Source organism: Ornithorhynchus anatinus, chromosome 15 (assembly GCF_004115215.2).
Source record: "Ornithorhynchus anatinus isolate Pmale09 chromosome 15, mOrnAna1.pri.v4, whole genome shotgun sequence".
Lineage (NCBI taxonomy): Eukaryota > Metazoa > Chordata > Mammalia > Monotremata > Ornithorhynchidae > Ornithorhynchus > Ornithorhynchus anatinus.
The window spans coordinates 589,637-606,627 of record NC_041742.1 but is presented as its reverse complement, the minus strand read 5'-3'; the positions used below and the strand labels follow the sequence as shown (position 1 = coordinate 606,627).

The window sequence follows — 16,991 nt, the reverse complement described above, 5'->3', positions numbered from 1 at the left end:
CCTCTTCAAAACCCTACTGAGAGCTCACCTCCTCCGGGAGGCCTTCCCAGACTGAGCCCTCCCTTTCCCTCCTCCCCATCGCCCCTCCTCCCTCCCTCTGCTCTACCCCCTTCCCCTCCCCACGGCGCTTGTGTCTATTTATATATTATTTATTACTCTATTTTATCATGTGTACATATCTGCGATTCGGTTTATTTCGATGGTACTGATGCCCGCCTACTTGTTTTGTTTTGCCGTCTCCCCCTTTTAGTCCGCGAGCCCGTCGTTGGGCGGGGATGGTCTCGACCTGTTGTCGAATTGTACCTTCCAAGCGCTTAGTCCAGTGCCCTGCACGCAGTAAGTGCTCAATAAATGCGATTGAATGGAAGCGCCCTGGGGGCCTGGAACCTGCCGCTTTTTTATTCTGTACCTGTCTGGTGCCCAGAACGTTGCGCTGCACAATCCGGGCGCTCGGGAAATATTTATACTAACGCACCATTACTTCTGCGTTTCCGCCCTGGCCAGTGCCTCCGTCGATTGGCGCCCCCAGTCTCAGGCTCCGGGGGAGGGAAGGCACGCCCGACCTGCTTCCCCCGCGTCCACCTCCTCCCCCGACCGGTCGTTTTTCTGTTTTAACAGCTGAGGTTCCGGCGGGCAAGGCGTCATCGTTCGGATCTTGTGGCCGTTACCGTTGGGAGGGCCGTTTATCCTTGGCCTGGGGCCAGGCGGTGGGACCTGAGAGCCGACTGTTTTGCAGAGGGCTGTCCTGCCCTGGGGCCCAGGAAGCGGCCCCCCAACAGACCCTCTTAGTGAGTGAAAACCTTCTCCAGAGGCAGCAGCTCAAAACGCTGGACTCACTCCTGTCCAGGGTGTGGACTGTACCTGCCACTGCGTTGAGATGAAAAGAACATAATTTGGGTAACTCGATCTTGTCTGTTTTCCAATTCTAGCGTCCGTGCCGCCCGCTGTAACGGTGCTGCTCCCTGGTTGACGTCCAAGCCCTCTCCTGCCCCCAGGGCACCTGGGAGTGTGGCTACTGTTCCAGTTTTATCCGGAGCTACCGGGCTCCTCTAGCCGAGACCTCGGGCCCCAAGGTGAGCTTCCCCGGGAAGGAAGCCTGCTCCCCAAGACCCGTGGGAGCTCAGCCGCTTTCCCCCAACCCCCAGATCCCGCTGGTCCCGGCCGCTGTCACGGGATTTGAACCGGGCCGTAGGTTTTTACTCTCCCCGGCCTCCTTCCGTCGCACTTGAGCTTCTCTTCCCCTCCCCGATCCTCAGCCCACCCCCGGGGAGGGAGAGTGGAAACGGGGGATGCCGGTGGCCAGCCGGGCGGGATTGTTGGGTGAGCGCGAGTGGAGTGGGACGAACGTAAAGGCCGGGCAGGTGGCCGGGGACAGGAAGAAGATTTGGATCGTGTGGAGCCAGTGGGCAGTAGCGGGCGAGGTTCCGAACCCCCGGAGCGCGGGGGGAAAGAGGGACGAGGATGGGGAAAATGTTAGCAAAGATGTCGGACGAAGATCCCCAAGGAGCCAAACACTCGCTCCTCGTGGGATGATATCAGGGGCTCTCGAGGGAGTGGCAAAGCCGGAGGGGACTCGGCTCCCACTCCCGACCCCGCGATGTGTGGAGAGGCTTCTCACGCATCCCAGCTCTGTCGTTCCAGCCAATGAGGCCAAGAGCTGCTCGGCTACGGCCGAGCCGTGGCGTCCTGGGAAGCTGGAGGGCCCCGGTGTGCTGGGTGGCAGCGGGAAGGTGATAGAGCCCGTGGTTACTTAACATCTTAATGCGTGACTGACTCCCAGTGGTTCCTCTTCACCCCATCTGTGGCCCATATCAGCCGGGGAGGAGACAGAGGAGAGGGCCTCGAGTGAGAAGCCCAAGAGGACACCCTGAGGTTTGACTCTGGGCAAGGTGTTAACTAGTGGGGAAGCCCAGTGGAGGAATTGCCCTTTAATATTTCCGGGGTGGAGAAAGTGACCGGTAGTGAAACCCAAGAGTGTCGGGGAGCGTGGTGGCCCCCTGCACTGAGAGCCAGGGGTTAAGAGGGGCAAGAGACTGAGGCAGTCAGCGACTCTGGTCCCGCTTCTTGGGTGTCTGACCCTGCGACCTAGTGACCCTGAGCCAAACTCAGCTCACTCGATCCTGGGCGGCAGAGGTGGGGAGAGCAGAGTCAGGGAAGCCCCGAAGTCCCTCCTTCCCTCCCCGTGGACCAGATGCGGTCAGAGTCCGTTGGGCTGGGGGATGAGGGGAGCGCAGAGCGGGAGAAGCTCTGCCTCTGCCTCTCCTTTCAACAACCCTGAGCTTTGCTCCCAGAGTTCTGCTTAGACCCATATTCCAGGTGAGGAAGCGAAAGCGGGTGGAGGTGGCCTGACTTAAGCTACTAGTAACCGGTGGGGCCGAGGCGGGGTTTAAACTCACACCCCGGCTCTCTCGAACCCTGGTTCCTTGGGTATCCCTCAGGGCGGAGACTCAGGGCCTGACTTCAGGTGACTTCATTTCCATCAACCCCGTTTCAGGGCCTAACGGGCTCTGGCCGGGGATGCAGGAACACCCTGGGCCTCGGTCCCGGTTCTCTAGGACTTTCCCCGCGGGAGCGGAGGCCTTCAGGCGGATCGTGCGACTCCTCGCCACCCGCCGAGGAGCGGGACCTTCTCCGGGGTCGAGAATAAGCGATGTCCTTGTCCGTGGAAAGGATATAAGTCGTGACCGGGCCTCCGGACTGACGTAAGCTCGTTGTGGGCGGGGAATACGTCATATTGTTATTTTGTACTCTCCCAAGGGCTTAATATAGTGCTCTACACAAAGTAAGCGCTCAGTAAATACGATCGATTGATTGACTGCGCCTCTCAGGGATGGGCGGCCGCCCTAGGTCCTTGCTCCGACCCCCGGAAATGGAGCGGAAGGGGTCGCCTCAGAAGAACGTGAGTGAACTTGGCACCCCGGTTGGCAGGGTGAATGAAAGCTAGAGAGAACCGTTCAGGGGAGGGCCCGGGGAGGTGGCATCCCTGACCCCAGAAGGGACCCCAGCTCCTTGCCCATCCTGGCGAGCGGCGGCCAGTTGAGTCCTTGCCAGTCCGTCGTCCCGCGTCCTCGAGCCGAACCGTTCGCCAGCCTCCAAACACGGCCCCGGCCCTGGCCGTCGGGAGCCCTTGGTTACTACACCCCAGCGGAATTCCTCTCCCTGCTGCCCACGCGGCGCTGTCCGCTGGGCATCGTTGGGCAGGGAAGGCGAGGGGTCCAGTCTTAGCCAATCGATCATCGTTATTATTGTTGCCGAATGTCTTCGGCCGGCGTTCGAGGGGCCGGGCTCTGTGGGGGAGGTACGAAATAATCCAACCGAACTCACGGGACTCGGTCTAAGAGGGAGGGAGAGCACGTACCCTAGCCCCGTTTTACGCGTGAGAAAACTGAGGCGCTGAGAGGTTAAGGGACTTGCCTGAGGTCACAAAGCAAGCCAGCGTAGCTCAGTGGAAAGAGCGCGGGCTCGGGAGTCAGAGGTCACGGGTTCTAATCCCAGCTCCGCCGCTAGTCAGCTGTGTGATCTTGGGCACCTCACTTAACTTCTCTGTGCCTCAGTTACGTCATCTGTCAAATGGGGATTAAAAAACCGTGAGCCCCACGTGGGACAACCTGATCACCTTGTATCCCCCAGCGCTTAGAACAGTGCTTTGCACATAGTAAGCGCTTAACAGATACCACAATTTAAGCCATGGGCAGAGCTGGGAGAGAAGTCCCAGCCCCGTGAGCTTGCCGCTCGGTCCTGATGTGGTGCCTTGGCTTCCCTCGCCGGGCCACGTGGTAGCAAGAGGCTTCCACGCCACCTGCCTGACTGCTTAGCTGGGTGCTGACCAGATCGGGGAGGCCCGTGGAGCGAGCTTCTGTCCCCGTTGGCTAGGTGGAGAAACTGAGGCCCTAGTAGCAAGAGGTTCAGGCTGGTCGGGGGGGGGGGGGCGGGGGAGGTCCGCAGACCCCAGCTCTCCTGGCCCTCGGTCCCCCCGCGGAGTCGTCGAGGCCCGTGCCTCCCTCGGCACTTCCCTGGGGTCCCCTGGCCGAAGCGCTTAATGATGATGTGGAAGTCCCCGGAGACCCCACTGCAAAGCCACTCGGAGTCTTAAAAGCAGGGATGGCATAAAATGTCTCTCTCAATTAAAACCCCGCTTAATCCTCCCGGATTTGAAGTGTCCTTCGGCATTCCGCTTTGTTTAATCTTTGCCAAACATTCCCTTTTTCTCAGAAAAGGGGCTTTAAAGGATTCCCATGGCTTCTTGAACATCAAATAACCCTTAAAGGCAATATTGTGATGAATTGAGTGTGCGGGAATCATAAATGTGGATTAAATTTCCCTTCAAACGCATATGGGTTTAATAATTAGCAGAAAAGTCCTCTGTGATTCAAAGCCCCTGTTTTGGGAGCACTAGGCAGAAGCAGAGGTTGACTAACGTAGAGCCTGGCTGGCTCTTGGGAGCCCAGGGTGAGGTAGTCTCCCCCCAGATCACCCCGCCCCCCGGAGAACGGAGGGATGAGCCTTCCCAGAGGACATTAAGGGGAGTTTCCCTGCCCTCCAGGGCTGTGCCAGAGGGTCCGGAGCCCGGCCGGGCCCTGCCTCCCCCACGCGGAAAAACCCTGCGTGCGGCCGGGTGGAGAGTCACCCGGGAGGCCTCCTCCCAGCGTGGCCTTTGTCGGCGGCTCCGATCCCCTCCCGCTCCCTCCGCGACCCCTAAAGTGATGCCCTTCGCTCCGCTGACCCGACTGACCCGAGCCAAGCCCCGCCAGGGAGCTGGGAACCAGGGGAGGCTGACTGGCGCAGGTCCCGGCAGGGAGGGATCGTTCGTGCGGCTGGATACGTGGGAGGGATCGTTCGTGCAGCTGGGAACACGAGATGGCTCGGCTCCTGGTCTGGGTCTCGTTCACTAAGCAGCCCCAGGCCTCCCGGCCCGCTCCTCAGTTTGCCTCCAAAATCCCTTAGCCTCTTGGCTGTTGTTCGCAGGGCACCGCCGGTGCCCGGCTTTTGAAGGGACAGGGTTTGGCCCCTTGGTCCCTATCCCTGGGGTAAGGTCTCAAGAGGGAAAGTCGCTGCCATCCTGGTGCTCTTTCCCCGGGAGCTGGGTCTTCTACTTGTTTCCAAGGTCCCGGGACAGCGTCCCGCCCACGGGAGGCTCCCAGGACCACGCTCTGTCCACAGTGGGTCCGGAGCCGCTGCCAGAAAAACCCTTTCCTCCCGGCACGGACTCTGTCAGCGGCTTTGATCCCCTTCCGCTCCTTCCGCAACCCCTGAAGTGAAGCCCTTCCCTCCACCGCCGACTGACCCAAGCCAAGCCCCGCCAGGACACTCTACAGTCATCGTCATTTCCGTCAGCAGGACAACGCCGGTGCTCCCACCTTAGATGCCCAGGACAGCGTTCTCCTGCTGATGAAAACGATGCTGATGATGATAAAGAGACCCTGTAGACTCTTAGCTCCTTCTCTAGTCCGTGTGCGGAGGGCCTGTTTGACCAACACTGTCGTATTCTACTCTCCCGTGGGGTTAGCATAGTGTTCCGAACACAGTACGCGCTCCATAAATAGCACTGATCGATTAACTCGGGTACGTCTTCTCAGCCGTGTCAGTAGCACAGGGCACGAGCACACTGCCTTGGGGTTCCGGGGTGGGTGAGGGATCCTCAGGTTCTGCTTCCTCTACCTCCCAGCGCCCGTGCCGTCCTTCACCCTGCGGAGCCAAGGGCTCCCGACCTCAGGTCACTTAAAGCGACGTAGCCCATATCTCGGTTTGGGAGGAAGGCCGGGTTCTTAAACGGGGCGGCTCGGTAAGGCAGCTCAGTCAGAAACCCAACTGGGCGGCTCTGAACGGCGGGGTGCCGCTGCTCCTGTTACGGCTTCGGCTTCGACGGCCCGACGCGGAGGGAGAGGAGAAGAAGAGGAGATGGGGATGGCTACCCCGTCACGAGAAGGGGCTCTTTCCGAGTCCAACGGACGCCTTTTTGAAGCTGACGGACTGAGATGTGTGAGGAGCAGAGGGAGAGAAACCTGGACATTAACACCGTTTCTCCTGGGACAAGGCTTTGCCTGCTTAAGTTGCTCCGATGCCTTGGGAATTGTTTTCACCCGCGAGGGCCGTCAGCCCCAGGCCCGGTTTTTGGGAGCCGGTAGCCAGGAGCAGGTATTTGGGGGGGACTACCCGGTGCCGGACCGGCTTTGGAACTCTCTCCCAGGAAGGGATCTGTATATGCTTGGAACTTGGAGGAAGAACGGAGCGGAGAAGGGAGGGGTTAAGCAGAGGTTTCAATTAGTCGATCAATTATTCAATGGTATTTACTGAGCGATTTCTGTGTGCGGGGCACTATGCTGGTTTTTTGGGGGGGTTTTTTCTGGTATTTGTGTACATATTCACTTCACTTCTCTGTGCCTCAGTTCCCTCATCTTTAAAATGGACTTTAAGACTGTGAGCCTCACGTGGGGCAACCTGATTACCCTGTATCTACCCCAGCGCTTAGAACAGTGCTCTGCACATAGCAAGCGCTTAGCGACTACCAACATTATTATTACTGTCGTGTGCCAGGTGCTGTACTAAGTGCTGGGGAGGATACAAGCAAATAGGGTTGGACATGGTCCCTGTCCCCCATCGTCCTCAGTCTCCGTCCACTTTTACGGACGAGGTGACTGAGGCACAGAGAGACGTGAAGTGACTTGCCCGCAGTCACACAGCCGACAGTGGCAGAGCTGGGATTAGAACCCATGACCTTCTGTCTCCCAGGCCCGTGCTCCATCCACTAGGCCATGCTGCTTCTCTAAGCGCTTGGGGAGTAGAATACAGCAGAGCCGGTAGAAATGCTCCCTGCGAACAAGGAGCTGCCAGTTGAGAAGAAGGCTTACGCTGTACAGGGAGGGCCAGGTAAATTGTGAATGTCGCAGGTTTCATGGGCAGGGCAGGCCTGTATATATATATAATATATATTTAAATAGGACAGGACACGGTGGGGACACCACCTGCCCAGGTACTTTCTGCCCATTACTTCTCCTGGTCCACAGGTTACTCCCCCACCCCACCTGCCCACCCTTTCCTGGTACAAAGGCAGGAGGCTTCAGCTGGTGGTCCATCAGGGCTGAGAAAAGATTAAACCGAGTCCGAGTCCGGTGTCTCCTCATCGCCTGACCCTTTTTAGCGTATTTCATTCATTCTATCATATTTATCGAGCGCTCACTGTATACTGAGGGCTTGGGAGAGTACAATAGAACGACAGAGAGACACATTCCCACCCGCAAGGAGCTCTCAGTCTAGAATGTGTTCCCCAAAAGGGACTGCCCCGGCCGGGCCTAGGGCGCGGTGCGGGGAGGAGGGCGGGGTCTTTTCCGGAGGATTAGGGGGGTGGGGTCCGTCCTGGGGTATTGGGGGGCAGGGTCTGTCCTGGGGGTTTGGGGGCAGGGCCCATGAGAACGGCTGCGGGAGTTGCCGCCAGCGAACATTTGCCCGGCCTTGAGGCCGTAGCTTCTCCTGGTGCCTCTCATTGATTCATTCAGTCGTATTTATTCAGCGCTTACTGTGTGCAGAACGCCGCGCTGCCGCGGACCGGGGCCGCCAGCGGCTCGACTCTCCTTTTCCGGCCGGAGACCCTGAGAGGCGGAGGACAGAGAGGGGCCCTCTCTCACGACCCGGGGTAGGTGAAGAGGCAGGGCGGCCTGGTCGGGGGAGCTCGGGCCCCGGAGTCTGAAGGACCTGGGTCCTGTCCCCGACCCCGCCACTTGTCTGATGCGTGACCTTGGCAAAGTCACTTGACTACACTCTGCCTCGCTTCCCCCGTCCGTAATATAATAATGATGGTATTTGATTTCAGAGATGTAAAATGGAGTCCAAGACTGTGAGCTCCGTATGAGACGGGGACGGTGTCTAACCCGATTTGCTTGTATCCGCCCCAGCTCTTAGTACAGTGCTTGGCACCGTAGTAAGCGCTGAAGAAATATCCATTAAATAAAAAAAGTGGCCCGGCCCAGTGGTCAGGCCGTGGTATTTATGGAGCGTGTGCTCTGCCTAGAGCACTCTACTAGCTACTTGACGGGGTACGATAAAGCTAGTAGACACAGTACCTTGGGCAAGTCGCTAAACCTCTCTGTGCCTCGGTTACCTCATCTGCAAAACGGAGATGAAAACTTTGAGCCCTACTTGAGCCAACCTGCTGACCTTGTATCTCCCCCAGTGCTTAGAACAGTGCTCGGCACATAGTAAGCGCTTAACAAGTGCCATCATCATCATCGTCATCACACTCCAGCCTTCAACTTGATACGAGCCCCTTGCTAGTATCCCCACCTCTAGCTTCTCTCCTTGCCATCCTACCTGCTGCCACATGAATCGTCTTTTAGAGACATCCCTTGTACTTAATAATAATAATAGTAATAATAGTAATTGGTATTTGTTGAGCGTTTACTCTGTGCCAGGCACTACACTAATCACTGGGGTGGTTACAGGCAAATTGGGTTGCACGCAGTCGCCGTCCCACGGGGGGCTTACGGTCTCAATCCCCACTTTACCGACGAGGTTACCAAGGCACAGAGAAGTAGAGTGTAGAAGTAAAGTAGAGAAGCAGCGTGGCTCAGTGGAAGGAGCCGGGCTTGGGAGTCAGAGGTCATGGGTTCGAATCCCGGCTCTGCCACTTGTCAGCTGTGTGACTGAGGGCAAATCACTTGACTTCTCTGTGCCTCAGTTCCCTCATCTGGAAAATGGGGGTTAAGACTGAGAGCCTCACGTGGAACAACCTGATGACCCTGTATCTACCCCAGCGCTTAGAACAGTGCTCTGCACATAGTAAGCGCTTAACAAATACCAACATTATTATTATTAAAGCGACTTGCCCACAGTCACACGACAGACAAGTGGTGGGGTCGGGATTAGAACCCAGGTCCTTATGAAACACCGAGGCCCGGGCTCTATCCACTAGGCTACAACTTCAGTCGTTATGTGCCCTGTACTGTGCTCTTCACCCTGGGGGTCTGCAAATGCCGCTGCTGCTGATTTCCTCCGTATGGCAACATGGTATAGGATATTTCCTTCATCTTCCTCTTGTGTGCTTCCCGCAGCCTCACAAAAAAACTTCTTGCCTTGTTCCGTGGTTGAATTCGTCTCAGCTTATTCCTTCTGTAGAGCCTTCCCGCTACTGTTTCAACCTCATTCATTTTTCACACCGCTTCCCTTGTAAAACTCTCTTTTCCCCGTAAGACCTACTTTCCACCCAGATAACACATCAGTCGGTCAGTCGGTCGTATCTATTGAACGCCTGCTGCGCGTAGAGCACCGTCCTAAGCCTCTGTGAGAGCACGGTATAGCAGTCGACGGACACATTCCCTGCCCACGGCCGAGGCTTAAAGACCCAGGGGAGCATCGTCTCGAACAGTGCTCCGGGGCCAGGGCGGGGGACCCATCGGCTCGAAGCCGAGAGCAGTCTCTCCCAACTGCTCTCCAAAGGCCCCCTGGGGAGAGTGGGAAACTGAGGCAGATCTGCCCCGGACACACCCGTCATCTTGGCCAGGCTCTAGCTGGCGGGCCTGAGACCTGGGGATGGGCTGCAAGTCTCTCCCGGAGCTCTGTCCGGCCACCCAGGTGACGGTCTTGCTGTCAGTCGTGTCATCGAAAATGATTCTCCATGTGCGGTAATGCTAATTATGGTATTTGTTAAGCGTTGACTGTTTGCCAAGCACTGTTCTAAGCACTGGATTAGGTAGAAACTAATCAGGGTGGACAGAGTCCCTTCCCAGCCTGGTGCTCGCAGTCTAAATAAGAAGGGATAGGATTTAATCTCCCTTTTTAACTGAGTGCACTGAGGCCCAGGGAAGTAGAGTGACTTGTCCCAGGTCACGCAGCGGAGACGTGGCAGAGCTGGGATTAGAACTCGGGTCCTCTGACTCCCAGGTCAAGGCCACCAGTCACTAGGCCACACTGCTTCCCTGGTTGGCTCTTTTCAGGGGCTGGTCTTCACGGCATTTCTCAAGGTTTATAAAGTTTTCTCTGCAGCGCTCCAGCTGAACGGGAAGCCGGCGCTTAATGGCTCAGTGGAAAGAGCGCGGGCTTGGGAGTCAGAGGTCATGAGTTCTAATCCCCTCTCGGTCCCTTGTCAGCTGTGGGACCTTGGGCAAGTCACTTCACTTCTCTGGGCCTCGGTTCCCTCATCGGTAAAATGGGGATGAAGACCGTGAGCCCCACGTGGGACAACCTGATCACCTTGTATCCCCCCCCAGCGCTTAGAACAGTGCTTTGCCCGTAGTAAGCGCTTAACAGATGCCATTATTTAATTTTTTAATCTCTTCATCGTCTCTGTTTCCCCAGGAACCCAGCGAGGAAGCAGTCTGGGGTCCTGCCCTTTCACCCGGTGCCTCCCCTCCTCTGGAAGTGAGAAAGTGTTTTCTTGATAGGGGTTCACCCGGTTCTCGGGCAGGGATCAAAGCGTCGGATTCCGCCGCCATTCTGGAGGGCCGCCCTTTTCCTCTGCTCTTCTTTATGCTTCCAATTTGCTAAGACCCTCTCTTCGTTTACCCGTGTAGGTTGGCGGACCACGGCCTGTGACCAAAGCCTTAGGCCGGCTTCCGATGGAACACCGGGTGAGAGCCGCCGCCTCAGGTCGCTGCGGCCTTGGGGAGGTAGCGGATGAAAGCCTGAGAGGCCCGGGCCGCGTGTGATGCCGACGTTGACGGGGGTGTGGGTGGGCAACCCGGGGGCTTGGCAATGGGTTGGATTCCCCCTGGAGAGAAGCTCTAGGTTCAGCGGTTTCCGACGGGCTCCTCCTTGATGTCACCCTTTGGTCTCGGTTTTACCGCTGGTTTCACCTCTCCGGGCCTTTACCTTCCTTCTGATACCTCAGCTCCACGTTCACTGTCCCTTCTGGCCGGGATCCTTGCCCCCGCCATTAAGCGAGGGACTAGACCCATCTGTTATTCCCAAACGGCCCCATCCTTCTCTTTGACTGGCAGTGGTTCGCTTCCCTTTTCAGGCCTCGGTTGCTTGGGAGTTTTGCCAGAACCCCGTTCCGGAACATAATTTCCAGTGTTCGATGTGAGGGTTACCAGTGAGCACGTGCCCAGTCCCGCTGGTGTTTTTCACGTGTTGTAAGGCTGATGGGGTTTATCGGCTTGGGCCCTGGCGCGTAGCCGAAACCGCTCCTCCAGTTTCGTTCGGTAGGAGCTCTTGGGTACGGTCAGAGCGGCGTGCATTTGATGTGTTACCTCCCGTTAACTGGTGTCCCCCCCCCCCCATCGCTCCGTTCCTCCGTTCCTGCCTCTCACTAGGTCGTTCCAATATACGGCTGCCATTTTCCATGGATCGGCCACCCTTGCTTTCCTGTGGTGGTTCCGGTCGTATGCTATAACCAGCAAATGCCAAACGATGAGATTTCTTATAGTGGCAGCAGATTTTTTCCCAGTGCGGGACATCTTTGTGGTTGATCATTCCTACTGTATTTTTTTCAGCGGTATTATGACATTTCCATTCTAGATGGATTGTCATGGTTTCTTATTTGATCCACCTGGCAAATTCTGCTCTCTCCTCCACCCGTAAGAGTTTGCCGTCACTCGCGCCCGGCTCGGCACACGTCCCGACTCATAACTGATTCTACGCCTTAGCTGGCGGACTTGTTCTAATGGGTTTGCTTTCGGTCCCTTCCGGTAGCTTTCTTCCCCCATACGTCATTCCTTATTCCCGTCGCCGTCTGATCGCCAGAGAAAGGCTCTGTCACAGTTCCCAAACTACTACTTGGATTAAGATCTTTTAGCACACCGAGCGATCGAAGTTCCGTTTTCTGCCTTTTTCTTCACTGAAATCTGAATCGTTCAACTGTCCCGGTAGCCTTTGGTCAACCCCGATCGAGAAATCGTCGGCTCATCGACTATAGTTCCCCTTGTCGGGCTCTGACGGAGTTAGACTGATGAGCCGTGGCACCGATTCTCCTTCTCTGAGGTGAGGGGGGTGTTAGAGCCTCCTCTCGGGAACCCTTTTCCGGATCTATTCATTCGGTCGTATTTATTGTGTGCAGAGCACTGTACTGAGTGTTGGGAGAGGACGGTATCACGATAAACAGACACGTGCCCTGCTCACAACGATCTAGGCCCGTCGTCTTCGGGAAAAAAATCAGAGGCCCGAAGGAAGGTTCTCTCATCGTGCCCGTCTTGATCAGTGACTTGCCCAGCCCCAGATGCTTCAACTGTTTCCTGTGAAACAGTTTAAGCAGTGAAGTTAGAAGACAGGGTCGCTGTCTTCAGAGAGTCTGGTATGGGAGACAGACGCACGAGGATGTAGGGGAAGAAGAGGAAGGAAACTGGCTCAGAGCAGGAGTTGGCGTTTCGGGAGCAGAGTCTCTCCGGTGAAAGGGCCTACGTTCAGAGTGCCCCGGGCATCCCCGGCCTTCCGGCGGACAGAGGTCGGTTCGGCCACCGCAGGCGTCTCTTCTTGGTATTTGGCAGTGATGGGGAGTAGGGAGGGCTGAAGGGAGAAGCACGATGACCGGGCCACAGAGCCCAGGGTGTGGCGGTGAGGCCGGCAGTCCCGATGCCCTGCCCCGTGTGCCTTCTCCCCCGCCGCTTCAGTTTGGGTTGGAGAGTCGACGTGGTCTTGCTAATGATTTCTCAAAAGCGCAATAATAATAATAACGATAATGCTGGTATTTGTTAAGCGCTTACTATGCATAGAGCACTGTTCTAATCTCTGGGGTAGACATAGGGGAATCAGGTTGTCCCACGTGGGGCTCGCAGTCTTAATCCCCGTTTTACAGATGAGGTCACTGAGGCCCAGAGAAGTGAAGTGACTTAACGCCAGTCACACAGCTGACAAGTGGCAGAGCCGGGATTCGAACCCATGACACCTGACTCCAAAGCCCGTGCTCTTTCCACGGAGGGCAAGACAGAGCTCATTTTCCACGCGGACCCGTTGGCTCCCACCGGCCCCGCCGCTGGAGACCAAGCCAGTCCAACAGGAGCCGTGTAATGCGCCAACGGGCGGGTGCCCGGTGGCCGACTCATTTAACCCCGGGGCGGAGGGGCCTGGCTGGCCCCAGACTGCAGAGACGGTACAGTGGGAGTTTGAAGATGCAAAGTTAGAGGCCTCAGATCCTAAATCGATCCTTAGGTGCCCCCTCTGCCCCCGAGGGCATGGCAGTGCTGGGTTCTCCCTCTGTGCTGGGTCCCGTCGGTTTAGGAATAGAGGGTGTAAAAAAGGGAAAACCCCTCTTCACCTCCTTCACTTCTCGCTGTCCCCTCCCTTCTAACACATTGCTACCGTCCTGCTCCTCCCCGGACCCTGAGGGCAAGAGTTTTGGGTGCTTTGCCCTCTGTGTGTGTGTGTGTGTGTGTGTGTGTGTGCCTTCATTCCCAAATTCCTCTTTGTGCTTTTCTTTCTTCGGCTGTCGGTCTGCCTTTCTCCCTGGGCCTTTCCCCTTTCTTGCCTAATTATTGCCCCACTGGCCCCATCCCTGGAGAAATCCTGTTCCCCCACTGCGATCTGGAATAGCAGCACATTTTAAGCTCTTTCTACATCGAGTTTGTGTCACTGGACATTTGCAGTTGTGTTGTTCCCTCTCTTCCCCCGACCCCGCATCGCACCTTCTTTGTGACTCTCACCCCCACCCCCACCCCAAACCTCTCTGTTTCTCATTAGAGCAAAACCCAACATTCCTGGAGGTCCTGGAGGAATGGGAAGCTGCTGCCCTGACAGTGGGGTCATTTGAAAAAAGCACAATGAGAAAACCAAACAGTTTTCAGAGAAGGAGCGGCATCTGTAGTCGAAGGGATTCCGATCGGACGTGAAGCCAACTGGGAGGCTGTAGGTGATTTGAAGGTGGGGAACACCTCCGTCTTCTTTATCAGGCTGCAGGTTCAATCCTGGTCATCCAGTCGACCGGTGGATCCATCTGTCAGCATTTATTAAGTTTCTACTAAACGCAAAACATTTTACTAAGCACTTGACCGGTAGAAGCGAAAGAAACATATTCCCCACCCCACTGCCCCCGCCCACGGGGATCTTAAGTCTAATGGGTACATGAGGCAAGTAAGAAGACTCAGCATCCTTTCTGGGGACTGAACCACTTGATCTTTGACCCGATTTGTAATGAAAAACAGTGGCCAAGTTCAAAGTCGGGCGTTCCCTCCCACTGCCGGTACAAGCGGGACCTCCTTTCCCCTGAAAGTGGGCCTCTGGAGGTCATGGCAACCGAGATGATCTGCTCCTCATTTGGGAAACAGTGGTCGTTTTAGTAGCGGAATAGCCAGGGCGCCTCCTTTCCGTAAGGTTCTTCGCCGCTTTGACCAACTCAAGAAAATAATAAATAAGCCAGAGATTTGCACCGGTGAGAGAACAAACCTGAGACAGCTCATGTGCCCTGTAAACAAGTTTGTGTAGTGCGCATATGTGTGGGTTTGCTCGCGGGCGTGCGCGTGGGCGTGCGGGGCATTCCGATACATCTCCAGCAGGGGTATTAGGGATTTGGCATCTGTACATTTCATCCAGCGGTCTGGAAACGATCGTCTCGGCCGTTTCCCTGATGCAGCGATTGCGTGGACGACGGACGAACGTTCTTGTCCGGAGGCGACCCGGCACACGGGGTCGGCTGGTCATTTCCCCGGGGGAGAGCCAGGTGGCTCACAGGGGGACCACGGCCGGGTTCATCTCCAGCCCCCGTGCTTGGGGGAGGATGCAGGTCTGCCCTGCTGGCCGCCACGGAGTTGCCAGCTGTGGGCCAGCTTGTTGCCAGGCAGCTCCCAACGCTTCCATTTGCCATTTCCTGCCCGGCCCTCTCCACCTGTCTCTCAACCATCCCTATTGTTTTTGGGGAGTGGGGCTCAGGGAGCGTCTCAAGAGACCCCCGGGGCTGAGCCTGGAGCCCTGAGGGACCGCCTGCCCGCCCCGCCCCTTGTGTTGGCTGTAGTGGTGCCCGGCAGGAGGGCAGAGGTCTCTGGGCTCTCTGTGGTTGATGGAGGAGGAATCTCTCGGCTTCATCTAGGCTGAAGGCTGGAAGCCTCAAGCGGACAGGTTCCAAGTTGCCATCACTGTGCATTCTGCTCGCAACGTGGCTCCTCCCAAGCTATTATTTGCCGGGAAGACCCGGGACAAGGTTTGACTCAGTCGTGCCGGCGGGGCGGGATACTCTGGCTTCGGGTAGACGGGCGACGCGGAGCGGGAGAAGCTGTGGATCGGCTGCGCGCGGGGCGGTAGGCCGGACCTTTCCGGGTTCGGCCCGACTCAAGCGGGTCTCCCTCCACTCGGTTCTCGGGAGCATTCTGGGGGAGATGAGGTCGGGCCCGGTTCGGCCCGCCAGGCCCGCCGGGATAGGCAGCCGGAAAGCCTTCGGACCGGCCGGGTGTTCGGGGAGGCCGTGCGAGCCGGACCGTTTCAAGCCCGAACAAAGCTGAGCGGTTCTGTCCGACCTGACATCTTTACAGCCCTTGATAAATGATGATCCCAGATGGGGATTTAAAGCCTGAATTGAAACCCTTTCCTCCTTTGTATGGAAGGAATGCGCCTTAAGAGACATGTTTTGTTTTAATAAATCCTATTGTCTTGATGTATCAGTTCCTAAACCGTTCCTTATTCTTCCCTTGTGTTCTTTTGTTTGACGGATAATTCACAAACCAATTTGGGTTAATTATATTCCTCCTAATTAAACTCAAATAGCATGTACCGAGCGTCTCTCCAAGCAAGCTGTTTCCCCTTAATCTTGGGCCGCCTGAATGTCACCAGTTTCCTCCTTGTCAAGATCTTCCCATTCTTCCAGTTCATTCCTGCTCATTGAATCCCTTTCATTCCCAGTCCAGGGAGGGTAGCGGCAGCGTGAGGCCGGCCAGCCTCGAGAGAGGGGACGAGGCCGTTTAAAGCCCCGCTTGAGATGTTGCCGGTCCTCTTAGTGGAAGTGGGCCCCCTGCCCCCGGCCTCCGTTCCTCCTGCTGTCGGTTGGGGCCCGGCCCCATGACCCCGGGGCCCCGGGACTGGGGAGGAGGGTGACCCTGCAGGTCAGGTGACAGGAAATCATCAGAAAAGTTAAATGTTGGCTGTGGATCCAGCAACTGACCTGGATTTTGTTTTCTCCCCCGGCCCTTTCCCCTCCATCCAAGCTGTTATCACGTCATTCCAAGCACTTATCCCGCTTTGATTACTCTCTCGGCCTCCTCGCTGTCTCTCCCCCCTCCAGGTCATACTTCACTCTGCTGCCTGGATCGTTTTTCTTTAAAAATGCTCAGTCCGTGTCTCCCCACTCCTCGAGAACCTCCGGTGGATCCACCTCCGCATCGAACGGAGACTCCTTGGCATCAGCTTTAAAGCAGTCGATCACCTTGCCTCCTCCTACCTTACCTCGCTGCTCTCCTACTACAACCTAGCCCACGTGCTCTGCTCCTCTAACAAATGCCATCGTCATTTTTACGATGATCATAAATGCCAACCTACTCGCTGCGCTTCCATCTCGTCCATCTCGCCAGTGAACTCTCGCCCGTGTCTCGCCTCTGGCCCGGAGCGCCCTCTCCCTTCATATCCGACAGACGATTACTCTTCCCACCTCAAAGCCTTACTGAGGGCACATCTCCTCCAAGAGGCCTTCCCTGACTAAGCCCTCATTTCCTTTTCTCCCACTCCCTTCTGCACCACCCTGATTTGCTCCCTTTATTCACCACCCCTTACAGCCCCACAGCCCTTCTCTACATATCTGTCATTTTATCGATTTGTATGAACGTCTGTCTCTCCCTCTAGGATGCAAGCTGTTTGGGCAGGGAATGTGTCTGTACATTGTTGAACTCTCCCAACAGTTGTACAGCGCTCTTCGCACACTAAGCACTCGATAAATATGAATAATGAGGAAGAACGAAGGCTCTTGGCCCTTGGCGGTTGGGTGTCCGTCCCCCACCCGCCCCCCAATCCCGTGTTAGGCCTCTAAGAGAGGAAGGTTCTCAGGAGCGCGGCGAGGACTGCAGCAGAGCAAAGAGCACAGAAAAGAGCTCGACAGGGATTCGCTTTTAAACAGTTTACTCCTCTAAACGAGCAAGTTGTTTTATAACCCC

At 56.4% G+C, this 16,991-nt stretch overlaps 1 long non-coding RNA gene across 1 annotated transcript; it reads left to right on the top strand.

Annotated features, from left to right (window-relative positions):
* The first annotated feature begins 338 nt into the window (after positions 1 to 338).
* Positions 339 to 15,552, top strand: LOC114816979. Its single transcript, XR_005660876.1, has 5 exons — positions 339 to 788; positions 930 to 1,073; positions 10,288 to 10,350; positions 10,503 to 10,559; positions 13,603 to 15,552. It is a non-coding gene; the product is annotated as an uncharacterized LOC114816979 (long non-coding RNA).
* The last annotated feature ends 1,439 nt before the right edge of the window (positions 15,553 to 16,991 follow it).